General features: G+C 38.9%; 1 protein-coding gene and 1 pseudogene across 8 annotated transcripts in view; both read left to right on the top strand.

Annotated features, from left to right (window-relative positions):
- The window catches only part of CATSPERT (catsper channel auxiliary subunit tau), a 250,019-nt gene that overhangs the window by 121,371 nt on the left and 110,895 nt on the right, over positions 1-17,753 (top strand). The gene's annotated exons all lie outside the window — the stretch shown is intronic.
- Positions 13,100-16,372, top strand: LOC100397641 (centriole and centriolar satellite protein OFD1 pseudogene; annotated as a pseudogene).

Here is a 17,753-nt window from a genome sequence, read left to right as displayed (position 1 = left end):
CTACTGCTGTTATAGCATCTATTGCTATAACAGCATCTATTGCTAAGTGTGTGTAATGAAATTGATGTGTTACACACTTGTAATGTGAATGCTCATAAAATCTCAAGGGAAACTCTCTCCATTCAGGGCATTACCACATATAGAGCAGTCGTTGCCATTTGCCACAGGTGATTAGATCAGGATTTAAGTGTGTGCCTCTGTCCTCTGTTATTACAATTCGAGATGAGATTTTGGTGGAGACATAGAGCCAAACAATATCATGTAGTCTGTTGTTGACCAAAATGTCATGTGGCACATGACTACATATTGCATTGGCTAAGTGCCCTATGCATCACATCATGTTAACTTTTTCCCCACAGTAAGTTTTGTCCGAAAATACAGGTGATGCCCTCTTTGTTGGCAAATCAAAATCCTCAATTTCAGAGGCCCTGACTATGGTGTTATTACACCTCTGCCAACAGGAGTGGCTGACAAACCCTGACAAATTAAAGGACCTGCTCGCCAGGTCAGAAGTTTGAGACCAGCCTCGCCAACATGGGGACACCCCGTCTCTACTAAAAATACAAATTAGCCAGGTGTGGTGCACACACCTGTTGTCCCAGCTACTCAGGAGGCTGAGACAGGAGAATTGCTTGAACCTGGGAGGCCAAGGCTACAGTGAGCCGAGATTGCACCACTGCACTTCAGCGTGGCCAACAGAGCAAGACTCTGTCTCAAAAGAACTATATGGAAAGATTTATAACACTCGATTCCTTCAGCAATCAAAGAAAAAAACTCTCTCTTTGATCCCCTACTAGTTTTTAATTGTTTTGAGTTGTGAAAGACTATACGTACTTCACTTTGGCATTCTACTGAGTCCTTTATGCAGCATGCTTTGAAAGGGGACTAAACCAACAGGCCTTGCTAGCCAAAGGGTAATAGTGTGTTTAGGGGTGCATCTGACCTGGTCCTAGCATCATTTGGTTTTGCACAAAAAGTGGCAGCTATTAATTTAGGCAATACCTTTTTCTTTATTCTGCCACCAAAAGCAAAGCCACTGGCTCAGTTGGGGCCCTGGATTAATATTTTCCCCTAAATATCTGGACCAGGTTCACTGATAGTTCAGCAGATGAAACCTGATGATGCCAACTGGGCCACTATGGCTGTTTAGCCCCAGGGCCAGCTATGCACATCCAAAAATGGATTTGGTTATTTCACTCAGTGGGCAGAACTCTGGTCAATACTCTCCCTAGAAAAACGTCTACCCAATTTTATGTGGACATTTCAATGAGTTTTGACAAATGTATATTTTTGTGTAATGATCACCCATTATCGAAGGCTAGAATGTTGCCATCACTACACCATTAAATGTAATGTTATAGGGGTTTTTGTAGATGTTCTTCATTAGGTTTAAGAAAGTCTCTTCTAGTCCTAGTTTGCTGAGAGATTTTATGAATAATGGGGCTGGATTTTGTCAGATGCTATTTCTGAAATTAGTGACATGATCATTTTTTTTAGTATATTCATATAATAAAATATTAATGCACTGATTGTTTTTTTCGTTGTTAAATCAACTTTGCATTCCTATGATAAATCCTACTTGGTTGTAATGTATAATCCTTTTCATATATTATTGGGTTCATTTGCTAAATTTTATAAAAGAAGTTTTTCACATATAGTCATGAGAAATACAGGTTTGTAGCTTTCTTGTTATGTTGTTACTAGTTTTGGAAAAGTTGGTATTGTAGAATGGGTTGGGAAATATTCTCCCCCCTTCAGTATTCTAGAAGAATTTATGAATAATTTGTTCTTTTGCTGTTTTCTTAAGGTGGAGGCTGAGGTAAACAATTTGAGATCTGTCTTTTTTTATTACATACATTATTGCTATAAATTTCTAAGTACTGCTTTAAATGTATTCCATAAATATTGACCCACGTTTTATTTTATTCAGTTCAAAACACATTCTTATTTATCTTTCAATTTCTTCTTTGATGCATTGGTTACTCAGAAATATGGTTTTTAGTTTCCTAACATTTGAAGATTTTCTAGAAATGACTATTTAGTCAGAAAACATATTTTCTATTATTTGAATCCTTTAAAATTAATTGAGACTGTTTTGGCCTACAATTTTGTATATCTTGGCCTCCAGCTGCATCCATGTTGCTCCAACATGATTTTATTTTGTTACGGCTACATGGTATTTCATGGTGTATATATATACCACCTTTTCTTTATCCAGTCCATTGTTGATGGACACCTAAGTTGACTCCGTGTCTTTGCTATTGTGAATGGTGCTGTGATGAATATACAAATGCACGTCTTTTTGGTAGAACAACTTATTTTTCTTTAGATATATACATGATAATGGGATTGCTGGCTGAAATTGTAGTTCTATTTTCAGTTCTTTGAGTAATTCCTAAACTGCTTTCCACAATGGCTGAACAAATGTACGTTCCCACCAATAGTGTAGAAGCATTCCCTTTTCTCTGCAGCATTACCAATGTCTGCTACTTTTTGACTTTTTAATAATAACTGTTCTGACTGGTATAAGATGGTATCTCATTGTGGCTTTGATTTGCATTCATTTCTCTGATGATTAGTGATGCTGAACATTTTTAAATAGGTTTGCTGCTTGTATGTCTTTTTTTGAGAAGTGTCTGTTTATGTCTGTCCCTCACTTTTTGTGTGATTGTTTTTTGCTTGTTCAACTGTTTACATACCTTAAATGCTCTGGATATTAGTTCTTTGTCAGACTCAAAGTTGTTTGTGAATATTTTATCCCATTCTGTAGGTTGTCTGTTTATTCCGTTGATAGTTTCTTTGGCTGTCCAGAAGTTCTTTAGTTTAATTAAGTCCCACATGTCAATTTTTGTTTTTGTCTTGATTGCTTTTGAGGACTTACTTGTAAATTATTTGCCAAGGCCAATGTCCAGAAGGATATTTCCTAAGTTTTCTGGTAGGATTTTAACAGTTTTAGGCCTTACATTTAAGTCTTTAATCCATAATGAGTTTATTTCTGTATATGGTGATAGGGGTTCAGTTTCATTCTCTTGCATATATACATCTACCCCAGCACCATTTATTAAATGGAGAATGCTTTCCCCATTTCTTATTTTTGTTAACTTAGTAGAAGATCAGTTGGCTGTCAGTGTGTATCTCTATTTCTGGATTCTCTATTCTTTTCTATTGGTCTGTGTTTCTGTTTTGTACCAGGACCATGATGTTTTGGGTACTGTAGTCTTGTAGAATAGTTTAAATTCAGGTAACATGATGCCTCCTGCTTTGTTATTTTTGCTTAGGATTGCTTAGAACTGATAAATGAATAAGGTTTCAGGATACAAAATTAATGTAAAAAGAATCAGTAGCATATCTATATACACCAATATACTCTTAATATGCTCTCAAGCTGAGAACCAAATCAAGACCATAATCCCATACACAGTAGAAAAAAAAAGACCTAGGAATACAGCTAACCAAGAAAGCGAAAGATCACTACAAGGAGAATTACAAAATACTGCTGAAAGAAATCATACTTGACACAAATCGAAAAACATTCCATGTTCATGGATTGGAAGAATCAATATCACTAAAATGGCCATACCATCCAAAGCAATCTACAGATTTTAAATGCTATTTCTATCACTCTACCAATGTCATTTGTCACAGAATTAGAAAAAAACTATTCTAAAATTCATATGGAACTAGAAAAGAGCTCACTACATTTTTTGATGTTTGATTGCTGACAGCAGTTAAGCCTCACCTCTCTCTTCTGCCCCACATGTTGGCAAGTAATAAGAAGACCTATCTGTGCCCCTTTCTGTATGTTTGGGAACCCTCATCCCAGCCCCACCATCTAACTACCATAAAAATTCCAAGCCAGTCTTTTTTCCTGGTTTCTCAAGACATTTTTTGACCAGCTTGGGAGGTCTTTCATGTTCTCCAAGAAAGTCTTATTATGTAATAATTCTTTCATGCCCTCTTGGTATGTATTTAGTATCATCAGTCTCAACATTCAAGTCAAATTTAGAGTAAGAATTCATCCTGACTGTGTGGAATGGTCACAACAGCACAGAAAGCATGGTGTTTAGACAATGACTAGGGGTCTCTCTTATCTTGTTTTAGGTTATTAATAGGCTTTGCCACCTGATAGCAACTATGCACTTTGAGCTGTTGCCAGCTTGCTAGCTGACTCTTTGAACTGTGCTGCTTTGTACTACATTTGATGAGTTTTATTGAGCCTCTGTTATTGATTTAACTGGCTTAAGGGCCTAAGTCAGATTTTGTAGTGCATTTTTTTAGTATTTAATTGGCATTTAGGGAGGGAGGACAGGCCTGGGGCCCTCCTTAACATATCACTGTGTTGTGTGTCTCCGCCTGAACCAATCTGTGCATCTTGGCTTGAATCATTTGTCTCAATTCCAACATAAGCCATGAGTCACACTAGACTTGAAGGAAGCATTCTTACCTTGTGACTAACCAATTGCTTGGATGTCTCAACTGGGCATTGGCCTTCATTCTGTAGATCTCTTGGGAAAGACCCCACCCTGTACGATATATGGTCCTATTGGTGGTCACTTGTATAGAGGAAAGGCAGTCACTATTTGTAGGGAAACCATTATTTGAAGATTTGTTCACAATTCTAAAAAGAGTTAATTTTATTGCCATAGTTCCATTGCCAGGAAGACCCTAGCTCTGACAATACTGATTTAAGGAGGGAGAAATGTATAAATATGAACATGGTAGAGTGATCTCCGTCGAAGTATATAAATAATAAAAAGAGGGAGGAGGAGGCCAAAAAGTAAGAAAGAAGAGAGGCTAGTTACTCATGTGTAGAATCTAAAAAAAAATAAGTCTCATAGAAGTGGAGGCTATGATGATGGTTACCCGATGCTAAGTAGTTAGTGGGGAGAGGTGAATGGGGAGATGTTGGTGAAGGGATATCTAATTACAGTTAGATAGAAGGAATAAATTTCAGGAGATCTATTGTATAGCAGTTAATGATATATTATATTCTTGAGAAATGTAAAAAGAGTAGATGTTATGTGTTCTTACCAGAAAAATGATGACTATTCTTAATTAGCTAAATTTGACCATTTCGCAGTATATATATGCTTCAAAACATCATGTTATATACAATAAAAATATAAATATCTGCCTATTTAAAAAATAAAAATTATTTTAAAAAACTCAAATTTACACTAAAAATGCTAGATTTGTCTTATAAAAGAAGCATTTGCAAAGTTAAAAAAGAGGAGAGCCTTATATTGAATATTAATCCATGTGTATTAACATAATGACCTCATTGGAATATGGCTTTCATTCAGCTAGCTGGAATTAATACAAGTTTGTACGAAGTTTTAAAAAAGGAAAAAAAAAGCTGATGCAAGGGGAAGAAACAAAAAACTGAAAGAGGTCTACAATTTGACCCAATTGGACAAAATTTACTAACAATTTATGCAACAAAAAAGATTAAAAGTGGTCTGGTTGCTTCTATGCCTCTGCAACATAGGTTCTGAATTAACTTTAACATCTGCTGAAATGTACAAATTGGCAAACTTTCATGGCCTTATGTCAATACTGGGGCTCAACTTACATTTATAATTTATACCAATCTCACTAAATTTAAATTTAAACTAAATTTAGGAGCGCTCCTAAATATAAAATAAATGACATAAACATAGGTTTCACCTCAACCATAGGAGCCATTGTTCTACTCAAATTCTCCATGGTCATAGCACCCATTGCCCTAAAATTCTCATTTTATTGGTCATGGATGCTCTGACCCAATACATAATGAATTAAAAGAAACTTTGGCATTTATGAATTGCTTTAACAAAATAGGACCCATAGTTCATCCTCTCAGCTAAAATAGTTAATACAGTCCAAAGGAAATTAAAATAGGGCCTTCAAAGATTGTAACTTGTGACATGAGACCTAGTTAAGGAAGGGGCAATTATCCCATTTCTCCACTTAATAGTCCAATTTGTCCTGTACTTAAACCAGGAAAGAATGCATGATGCCTCACAGTAGATTCCTGCAAACTTAATACTGTAGTTCCATCCATTAAGGCCTCCTACCAAATGTTACTGAAGTTACTGACTCCATTCAATCAGCAGTTGATAAATATTTTACTACTATACATTTGGCTAATATATTCTGTAGCATGCCTAGTTCAACAGCCTCTCAGCCAGTTTGCCTTCATCTCTGAAGGGACACTGCCATCACACACAGTCTTTGCAGACAAAATCTTTCATTTTTTTATTTTTTATATATATTTTATTGCACTTTAGATTCTGGGGTACATGTGCAAAACATGCAGGATTGTTGCATAGGTACATACATGGCAATGTGGTTTGCTGCCTCCATATTCCCGTTACCTATATCTGGCATTTCTCCCCATGGTATCCCTCCCCAACCTCTCTACCCCCCACTATCTCTCCCCTAGTACCCTCCAACACACCCCAGTGTGTGATGCTCCCCTCCCTGTGTCCATGTGTTCTCATTGTTCAACACTCACCTATGAGTGAGAACATGTGGTGTTTGTTTTTCTGTTCTTGTGTCAGTTTGCTAAGAATGATGGTTTCTAGATTCATTCATGTCCCTACAAAGAACACTCATCCTTTTTTATGGCCGCATAGTATTCCATGGTATATATGTGTCACAGTTTCTTTGTCCAGTCTATCATCAGTGGGTCTTTGAGTTGATTTCAGGTCTTTTCTATTGTAAACAGTACTGCAATGAACATATGTATGCATGTGTCTTTATAATAGAATGATTTATAATCCTTTGTATATATACCCAGTAATGGGATTGCTGGGTCACATGGAATTTCTGTTTCTAGGTCCTTGAGGAATTGCCACACCATCTTCCACAAGGATTGAACTAATTTACACTCCCACCAGCAGTGTAAAAGTGTTCCTATTTCTCCACATCCTCTCCAGCATTTGTTGTCTCCAGATTTTTTAATGATCGCCATTCTAACTGGCATGAGATGGTATCTCAATGTGGTTTTGATTTGCATTTCTCTAATAACCATTGATGATGAGCATGCTTTCATATGTTTGTTAGCCTCATAAATGTCTTCTTTTGAAAAGTGTCTGTTCATGTCCTTTGCCCACTTTTGAATGTGTTTGTTTTTTTTTCTTGTAAATCTCTTTTAGTTCTTTGTAGATTCTGGATATTAGCCCTTTGTTAGATGGGTAGATTGCAAAAATTTGTTCCCATTCTGTTGGTTGCCAGTTCACTTTAATGATTGTTTCTTTTGCTGTACAGAAGCTCTGGAGTTTAATTCAATCCCATTTTTCTATTTTGGCTTTTGTTGCCAATCTTTTGGTGTTTTAGTCATGAAGTCCTTGCCTGTGCCTGTGTCCTGAATGGTATTGCCTAGGTTTTCTTCTAGGGTTTTTATGGTGTTAGGCCTTATGTTTAAGTTTTTTTTTTTTTTTTTTAATCTTTTTTTTTTTTTTTTTTAATTTTTTATTGGATTATAGGTTTTGGGGTACATGAGCAGAGCATGCAAGACAGTTGCGTAGGTACACACATGGCAGTGTGCTTTGCTTTTCTTCCATCTGGAGTTAATTTTAGTGTAAGGGGTCAGGAAGGAGTCCAGTTTTTGCTTTTTGCACATGGCTAGCCAGTTTTCCCTAAACCATTTATTAAACAGGGAATCCTTTCCCTATTGCTTATTTTTGTCAGATTTGTCAAATATCACATGGTTATAGATGTGTGGTCTTGCCTCTGATGCCTCTGTTCTGTTCCATTGGTCTATATCTCTGTTTTGATTACTGTAGCCTTGTAGTATAGTTTGTAGTCAGGTAGTGTGATGCCTGCAGCTTTGTTCTTCTTCTTTTTTTTTTATTGCATTTTAGGTTTTCAGGTCCATGTGAAGAACATGCAAGATTTTTGCATAGGTATACACATGGCAGTGTGATTTGCTGCCTTCCTCCCCGTCACCTATATCTGGCATTTCTCCCCAGGCTATCTCTCCCCAACTCCCCACCCCCCGCTGTCCCTCCCCTGTTTCCCCCTGACAGACCCCAGTGTGTGATACTCCCCTCCCTGTGTCCATGTGTTCTCATTGTTCAACACCCACCTATGAGTGAGAATATGTGGTGTTTTGATTTTCTGTTCTTGTGTCAGTTTGCTGAGAATGATGGTTTCCAGGTTCATCTATGTCCCTACAAAGGACACAAACTCATCGTTTTTTATGGCTGCATAGTGCTCCATGGTGTATATGTGCCACATTTTCCATGTCCAGTCTATCATCGATGGGCATTTGGGTTGGTTCCAAGCCTTTGCTATTGTAAACAGTGCTGCAATGAACATTTGTGTGCATGTGTCCTTATAGTAGAACAATTTATAATCCTTTGGATATATACCCAGTAATGGGATTGCTGGGTCAACAGCTTTGTTCTTTTTGCTTAGAATTGACTTGGCTATGCAGGCTCTCTTTTGGTTCCATATGAAGTTTAAGGTGTTTTTTTCCAGTTCTGTGAAGAAGGTCATTGGTAGCTTGATGGGAATAGCATTGAATATGTAAATTACTTTGGGAAGTATGGCCATTTTCACGATACTGATTCTTCCTAACCATGAGCATGGAATGTTTTTCCATCTGTTGTGTCCTCCCTTATTTCCTTGAGAAGTGGTTTGTAGTTCTCCTTGAAGAAGTCCTTTGCATCCTTTGTTAGTTGTATTCCTAGGTATTTTACTCTCTTTGTAGCAACTGTGAATGGCAGTTCGTTCTTGATTTGGCTCTCTTTAAGTGCAGACAAAATCTTAACTGCTGCATCCAGTTTTCTCCAGGAACACAGGTATGACATTACATTGATGACATCTTCCTCCAAGGAGATATACTTGACATACTAATTTAGGACATACCGTTATTCACAAAAGAATTGATGAAAAGAGGACAGACCATTGACCCACATAGAGCTAGGCCAGCTACCTCAGCTAAATTCCTGAAAATTATTTGCTAAACTGAGAGCTGCTCTATTCTTACACTATCAAGAAAAAGTTATTGATAATCTCAGCACCTACACCATTCAAGCCCAACAATCTTTAGGTGTTTTTGGGTTCTGGAGGCAACATCATCCTCATGTTAGTCCGTTTGGCATTGTTATAAGGGAATAGCTTAGGCTCAGTAATTCATAAAGAAAATACGTTTATTTGGCTCACAGATCTGCAGGATGTGCAAGCATGGTACCAGCATCTGCTTAGCTTCTTGTGAGGCCTCAAAGTTTTTACTCATGGCAGAAGGTGAAGGGGGAGCAGGAGCATCACATGGCAAGAGAGGGAGCAAGAGAGAGATGCCAAGCTCTTCTAAACAACCAGCTCTCATGCAAACTAATAGAGCAGGATTCACTCATTACCATAGGGACAGAACCAAGACATTCATGAGGGATCTAACCCCATGACCAAAACACCAACCAGTAGGCCCACCTTAAACACTGGAGGTGTCATTTCAATATGAGATTTGGAGGGGACAAACATACACACAATATCATCCTTGTTTACAAATTTTATTTACGCCTACTTATACTATTACTTGCAAATTGGCCCTCCTTTGAATGGTGTCTCCTCCAACAAAAGACCCAAGAATCTAAGATACAATAAAAAAAGTCCTTCCTATTAGTGTCCCCAAGAAACTTCCTTATTAGGAAGGCTTTAGCAACTTCTTCTCATTCCTCCTAGAAATTCTTGACTTCCCATTATAGCCGTAAGTTGATCATGGGCTTCTGATGCGAAAAACTGCTCTTCTTCATGCTGTGCTAGCTATGATTACAGTGGCAATTACTGGCCACATACCAGAAACAAAGGCTCTCTCTCATAGGCCTGGAGCCTGTGACCATTTATACCTAGCTTCCCATTATTATTTGGTCCTTAAGTAACATCCTTCAAGCTCAGCACAACTACTAAAGCCTCCTTGCTACAGAACAGAACCAAATGCAGGCAGGCCTCTGGAATATCACAGTTGTAGGCAGTAATGGCCTCCTCTATGTTCGATTCATTGCCAGATGCCAGAATACTAGAGGAGGTAATCTTTCTTCCAAAGCCTTTGGTTACCTGGAGAACCCTTGGGACCAACTCAGTAAACAGCAATGAGAATTCATACATTTGTGGATGGCATCATCACCATCACATATGATGGAACTTGCTGGAGAATTGTTGCTTTTCATCCCTTAATCAGATGTACTTGATAAAAGATTGGATCCAAGAGTCAGCACAATTGGCCTAATCTCAGGCAGTCATCATAGCCCTGGTTGCCCTGGCCAACAGTATGACTCATCTGCACAGTTTTATACACTCTTGGACTATTGCCAATTGTCTAGCTGTCTGGTATGGCCAATGGCACCAAAATTCCTTATTCAAAGGTACCCTCTTGGGTAAATAATGCTGGGAATCTCTTACCTCACAGATACCCAAATATAAATCGAGGTCACATATTTCTGCACATACTAAAGCCACAATACAGTTCCTGATCGAGGCACTCATTTCACATCTCAAAATACACAATGCTAAGCTCTTGAATAAAGCATTCAACAGAACTTTTATTCTCCTTGCAGGCCTCATAGAGTGCCATAATGACTTACATAAACAAGATCAAATTCAGTGAAATGAAACATGGCATATTTCAGTCAAACATTAGAGGTGAACTGCAGTAGTCTGAGTCCATTTCTTGAAGTGAGATTATTGACAACTTTTAAGCCTCACTTCTCTTTCTTCCTCTTCTGGGAAAGGTGATAAGAAAGTCTGCATTTTCTTGTCTTTGGTACTGGCACACAAACCCCTTCCCACATGTAATAACTCTTATCCTAGCTCCACATACCTTTTTTTTTCTGAGATGGAGTATTGCTCAGTTGCCCAGGCTGGAGTGCAGTGGTGCCATCTCAGCTCACTGCAACCTGCCTCCCGGGTTCAAGTGATTCTCCTGCCTCAGCCTCCTGAGTAGCTGGGATTACAGGCAACCACCACCAAGCCCAGCTAATTTTTGTATTTTTAGTATAGACAGAGTTTCACCATCTTGGCCAGGCTGGTCTTGAACTCCTGATCTTGTGATCCACCCAACGTGGCCACCCAAAGTGGTGGTTACAGGTATGAGCCACCATGCCCAGCCCCTAGCTCCACCTTCTAATCATCAAAAAAATTGCAAGCCGGTCTCTTTTAGCCATTCTCGTGAGCCATATGGAACCTGCTTGAAAGGCCTGCCCTGCTTTACCCAGAGACCTCAATTAAGTAATAATAAATATTTTCCTACCTTCTTGGTATGTTTATGGCATTGGCAGTCTCAACATTAGAACCAGATTATGGGTGGGGTCATTCCTACATCCAGGATGGCCACATCAGCAGCAAATTAATTAATGAAGAGGAAATAATGAACAAAATGAAAGAAGAGAAAAAAATACTAAAGAAATCAATGAAATAAAAACATAATGCTCTAAAAGACAATTATTTGGAAAGAAAGATCGAGGGAAAAGAAGGCATAAATAATGTCAAGAACTAAAGGAAGGGCATTACTACAGATATACCTGCAGACATTAAATAGGTCATAAGAAGATATTGCAAACAACTTTAAACCAGTATATTTGAAGTTTTGTTGAAAGGGACTGAGTTCTTGAAAAATACAACTTTACCAAAATTGACACAAGAATAAACAAAAAATTTAAGTAGTCGTAGTACCTATTTTTAAAAATTGTATTCAGAACTCCAGGCTTGGGTGGCTTGACTAGTGAATTCAGTTCTACCAATAATTTAAGGAATAGGTAATGCTAATATGATACAAATTATTTCAGATAATAGAAGATGTAACATTCCCCATCTTGCAGGTCAGTGTAATTTTCATGTCAAAACTTGTCAAGAATGTTACAAAAAGAACGATTATAAGCTAATCTCATTTACATAGATGTAAAAAGTATAAGCAAAATATTAGATAAATCCAGTGAGTCATAAAAAGACTATACATTGTGAACAAGTCAACTTTATTCTGTAAGTACAAGGATGATATAATGAGGCCAACAATCATATGAAAAAATGCTCATCGTCACTGGTCATCAGAGAGATGCAAATCAAAACCACATTGAGATACCATCTCACGCCAGTTAGAATGGCGATCATTAAAAAATCTGGAGACAACAGATGCTGGAGAGGATGTGGAGAAAAAGGAACACTTTTACACTGTTGGTGGGAGTGTAAATTAGTTCAACCATTGTGGAAGACAGTGTGGTGATTCCTCAAGGCCTTAGAAATAGAAATTCCATTTGACCCAGCAATCCCATTACTGGGTATATATCCAAAAGACTATAAATCGTTCTACTATAAGGACACATGTACACGAATGTTCATTGCAGCACTGTTTACAATAGCAAAGACCTGGAATCAACCCAAATGCCCATTGATAATAGACTGGATTGGAAAAATGTGGCACATATACACCATGGAATATTATGCAGCAATCAGAAATGATGAGTTCGTGTCGTTTGTAGGGACATGGATGAATCTGGAGAACATCATCCTCAGCAAACTGACACAAGAACAGAAAATGAAACACCGCATATTCTCACTCATAGGTGGGTGATGAAAAATGAGAACACATGGACACAGAAAGGGGAGTACTAAACACTGGGGTCTATTGGGGGGAAAAGGGGAGGGCCAGTGGGAGGGGGAGGTGGGGAGGGACAGCCTGGGGAGAAATGCCAAATGTGGGTGAAGGGGAGAAGAAAAGCAAAGCACACTGCCATGTGTGTACCTACGCAACTGTCTTGCATGCTCTGCTCATGTACCCCAAAACCTATAATCCAATAAAAAATTAAAAAAAAAAAAAGTCAACTAGGCGAGACATAGGTGACACTTCCGGCCGGTGCCAGGCAACGGAGCGCATGCGCCGTAGCTCTCCAGACCAGGAAGGCTGTACTTAGCAGGTCTCTAGGAGTTGCAGGATGGGATGTGAGGTGGTCCTGCCTCGAGGCTTTCAGTCCCTAGTCTCTGGATCCCCGCCCTCCAGACGCCTTTGAAATGTGCCTGGGTCACCGTCCTCACTCATGCCTCAGAACCGCGAAGAAAGGTAGCTTGCATGTTTGCTAGAAAACAGTTGGGAGTGCGAGGCAGAGAGTGTTCAGCACCCTTGTTCCTTCCGACCCCCCTGGACAGAAGCAGGGCTCTGAGGGCAGGGATTCCCCCTCATCTTGGCGCTACAGCCCAGGGTTGGGCGCTAAACTCAGGCCCCCGCTGGACGAGCGAGGCGGGCCCCGGACGAAGCTGACGCCTCATGATGGCTCAGGCAAATATGCTCCCCGTGGCTGATGTGTTGAGTCAAGATGAACTGCGCAAAAAGCTATACCAGACATTTAAGGATCGGGGTATACTGGACACACTCAATACACAACTTCGAAACCAGCTAATTCATGAGCTGATGCATCCTGTATCTAGTGGAGAACTGCAACCTCGGTCCATTTCAGTGGAAGGGAGCTCCCTCTTAATAGGCGCCTCTAACTCTTTAGTGGCAGATCACTTACAAAGATGTGGCTATGAATATTCACTTTCTGTTTTCTTTCCAGAAAGTGGTTTGGCAAAAGGAAAGGTATTTACTATGCGGGATCTATTACAACTCATGAAAATCAACCCTATTTCCAGTCTCTACAAATCACTGGTTTCAGGATCTGATAAAGAAAACCATAAAGGTTTTCTTATGCATTTTTTAAAAGAATTGGCAGAATATCATCAAGCTAAAGAGAGTTGTAATATGGAAACTCAGACAAGTTCGACATTTAGCAGAGATTTTCTGGCTGAGAAGCTTCAGCTTATTGATGATCAATTTGCAGATGCTTTCCCTCAGCGTATCAAATTCGAGTCTTTAGAAATAAAGCTAAATGAATATAAGAGAGAAATAGAAGAGCAACTTCAGGCAGAAATGGGACAAAAGTTGAAGTTTTTTAAAGATACTGAGATAGCAAAAATTAAAATGGAAGTGAGAAAAAAGTATGAGAAGGAATTAGCCATATTCCAGAATGATTTTGAGAAAGCTTGTCAAGCAAAATCTGAAGCCCTCATTCTTAGGGAAAAGAGCACCCTTGAGAGAATTCAAAAGCACCAAGAGATTGAAACAAAAGAAATTTATGCTCAACGGCAACTTTTACTAAAAGATATGGATTTACTAAGAAGAAGAGAAGCAGAGCTGAAGCAAAGAGTTGAAGCTTTTGAATTGAACCAGAAACTCCAGGAAGAAAAACATAAAAGCATGACTGAGGCACTCCAGAGACGGGAGCAGAATATAAAGAGTTTTGAGGAGACCTATGACCAAAAGCTCAAGAATGAACTTCTAAAGTATCAGCTTCAACTAAAGGATGACTACATCATTAGAACTAATCAGCTGATTGAAAATGAAAGGAAGAATAAAGAAAAAGCTGTTCATTTGCAAGAGGAACTCATAGCTATTAGTTCAAAAAAGGAGGAACTCAATCAATCTGTAAATCGTATGAAAGAACTTGAGCTTGAGTTAGAGTCTGTCAAAGCCCAGTTTTTGGCAATAACAAAACAAAACCATATGCTAAGTGAAAAGGTTAAAGAGATGAGTGATTATTCACTACTAAAAGAAGAGAAACTGGAGCTTCTGGCACAAAATAAATTACTTAAACAACAACTGGAGGAGAGTAGAAATGAAAACTTGAGTCTCCTAAACCGCCTATCTCAGCCAGCTCCTGAACTTGCAGTCTTTCAGAAAGGACTGTGGGAAGCAGAAAAGCCTATACTAGTTGAGCATGAGAAGTTTGAACGCCACAGAAAAGCTCTGCACAAACAACTGCAAGATGAAATTGAGCGCTCTGCACAGCTGAAGGCCCAGATACTAGGTTACAAAGCTTCGGTAAAGAGGTTAACTATTCAGGTTGCTGATTTAAAATTGCAACTGAAGCAAACTCAGACAGCCCTAGAGAATGAAGTGTACTGCAATCCAAGGCAGTCTGTGATCGATCGATTTGTCAATGGATTAATAAATGGCAACACGGTGCCTCGCAATGGTGAGATAAGCGGGGATTTCTTGAACAATCCTTTTAAACAGGAAAAAGTTCTAGCAGGTGTGGCTGAATCAAGGATCACAAATTATCCAAATGCAGGGGTGGAGGGTAGTTCCCCTGATTCTGACCTTGAGTTTATAGCCCATACTAAGGCAAGGGTCAAAGAGCTTCAGCTAGAAGCCGAACACTTGGAAATAGCTTTTAGAAGTTACCATGAGAGAGCCATTAAAAACTCTGCCAAAAGCCCACTACCAGCAAAGAGCCCACCATCTCTGCACTTACCGGAAGCCTTGAAAAAAATTACTTCCAGTTCCCCAGAAAGACACATTTTTGCAGAGGAAAGAGTTGTCTCTGAGCAGCCTCAAGTGGGCATACTTAAGGAAGAAAGGAATGATCTCTTGGAAGCACTGACAGGCAGTGCAGGCTCAAGGCCATGCTGGCGCACTTCCCCCAGATGCCTCTCCTCCACACCCCTTCCAAAAGCAAAAAGAAGCCTTGAAAGTATGGGCAGATCACACGTTGCTTCCCCCGGCCCTTGTCCTGACAGAATGCCCCCGCCATCACCCACTGAGTCTAGGCACAGCCTCTCAATCCCTCCCTTCTCCAGCCCCCCAGAGCAGAAAGTGGGTCTTTACCAGAGACAAACTGAACTTCAAGACAAAAGTGAATTTTCAGATGTGGACGAGCTAGTTTTTAGGGATAATGAGAAATCTAAATCATCTTTTGAATATACAAGGAACATGCCAAGGCGGTTTGAAATGGATGGGCTCTCTCCTGCCGGGGATATGCCTCATGTGGGCACTGCTGCAGCTGCTGTGCCCCTCTCATATCAGCACCCAAGTGTACATCAGAAACAAATTGAAGAACAAAAGGAAGAAGAAAAAATATGGGAACAGCAAGTGAAAGAACGAGGGCAGAGAGAAGAAAGAAGGCAGAGTAACCTACAAGAAATTTTAGAGAGGGAACGAAGAGAACTAGAAAAACTGTATCAGGAAAGGAGGATGACTGAAGAATCACTGAAGATTGAAATGGAAAATGAATTAGAAGTGAGTAATCAAGAAATGAAAGACAAATTTGTTCGCAGTGAAAACCCTTTAGAGAAATACATGAAAATCCTCCAGCAGGAGCAAGACCAGGAGTCGGCAGATAAGAAGTCAAAAAACATGGTCCAAGAAGGCTCCCTAGTGGACACACTGCAGTCTAGTGACAAAGTAGAAAGTTTAACAGACTCTCCTCATGAAGAACCAGATGACTCTTGGTAACTATGTTGGCTGCCCAGCTTCTAACTTACATACTACGAGAAGTTACATAACATTTACTCCTTTGTAAATGATTCTCTATCATCAGAACCCCCCAAAAAAGTCAACTAAATTGACTGCGTTAACAGAATAAAGGAAAAAAAAACTGGCTCTTTTTATAAACTCAATGGATGTGGAGAAAAGCATTTGATAAAATTCAACAATCATCCATAGCAAAAATTCTTAGAGATTAGGAGTGAAGCAGAATTTCCTTAATCTAATAAAGGGTTTATGCAAACCTGTTATCACTGCTTCTGAACAATAATGTCCTGGAATTATTATTCAGTACAATATGAAAATTAAATAATTGAGAAAGAAGAACTAAAACTATTCCTTAAAGATGATATGGTTGTGTACATAGAAAATCCAAAAGCAGTTCACATAAAGTATTGGCATTAACAAGAAAATTTAACAAGATTTTTGGATACAAGGTCAATATACAGTGTTTAAAAATATGTTAGCCACAAAGAACTATAAAAAATCTTTTAAAATACTATTTACCATACTAGCAAAAGTATTGATTGCTTAGGAATAAACTTCAGAGCTCATTTTTGGTCTGTTCATGGAATCAGTTCCTTCCTGGATCAACCTTGGGAGTGTGTATGTGTCCAAGAATTTATCTGTTTCTTCTAGGTTTTCCAGTTTGTGTGCATAGCTGTGTTCATAGCTATTTCTGATAGTTGTTTTTATTTCTGTGTGGATTCAGTAGTAACATTCCCTTTGTCATTTCTAATTGTTTAGATCTTCTTTTCTTCTTAATTAGTCTAGTGGCCTATTTTATTATTGTTTTCAAAAAAATCTCCTGAATTCATTGATCTTTTTGTTTTGTTTTGTTTTGTTTATTTTTTGTTTTTTTTTTAAATTTTTTATTGCATTTTAGGTTTGGGGGTACATGTGCAGAACATGCAAAACAATTGCATAGGTACACACATGGCAGTGTGTTTTGCTTTCTTTCTCCCCTTCACCCACATTTGGCATTTCTCCCCAGGCTATCCCTCCCCACCTCCCCCTCCCACTGGCCCTCCCCATTTCCCCCCAATAGACCCCAGTGTTTAGTACTCTTCTCTCTGTGTCCATGCATTCTCATTTTTCATCACCCACCTATGAGTGAGAATATGCGGTGTTTCGTTTTCTGTTCTTGTGTCGGTTTGCTGAGGATGATGTTCTCCAGATTCATCCATGTCCCTACAAATGACACAAACTCATCATTTCTGATTGCTGCATAATATTCCATGGTGTATATGTGCCAAATTTTTCCAATCCAGTCTATCATCAATGGGCATTTGGGTTGATTCCAAGTCTTTGCTATTGTAAACAGTGCTGCAATGAACATTTGTGTACATGTGTCCTTATAGTAGAACGACTTATAGCCTTTTGGATATATACCTAGTAATGGGATTGCTGGGTCCAATGGAATTTCTATGTCTAAGGCCTTGAGGAATTGCCACACTGACTTCCACAGTGGTTGAAC

Source organism: Callithrix jacchus, chromosome 6 (assembly GCF_049354715.1).
Source record: "Callithrix jacchus isolate 240 chromosome 6, calJac240_pri, whole genome shotgun sequence".
In the NCBI taxonomy this organism is placed as follows: domain Eukaryota; kingdom Metazoa; phylum Chordata; class Mammalia; order Primates; family Cebidae; genus Callithrix; species Callithrix jacchus.
Note: the sequence above shows the minus strand (reverse complement) of the source record. Positions and strands in the feature narration are given on the sequence as shown.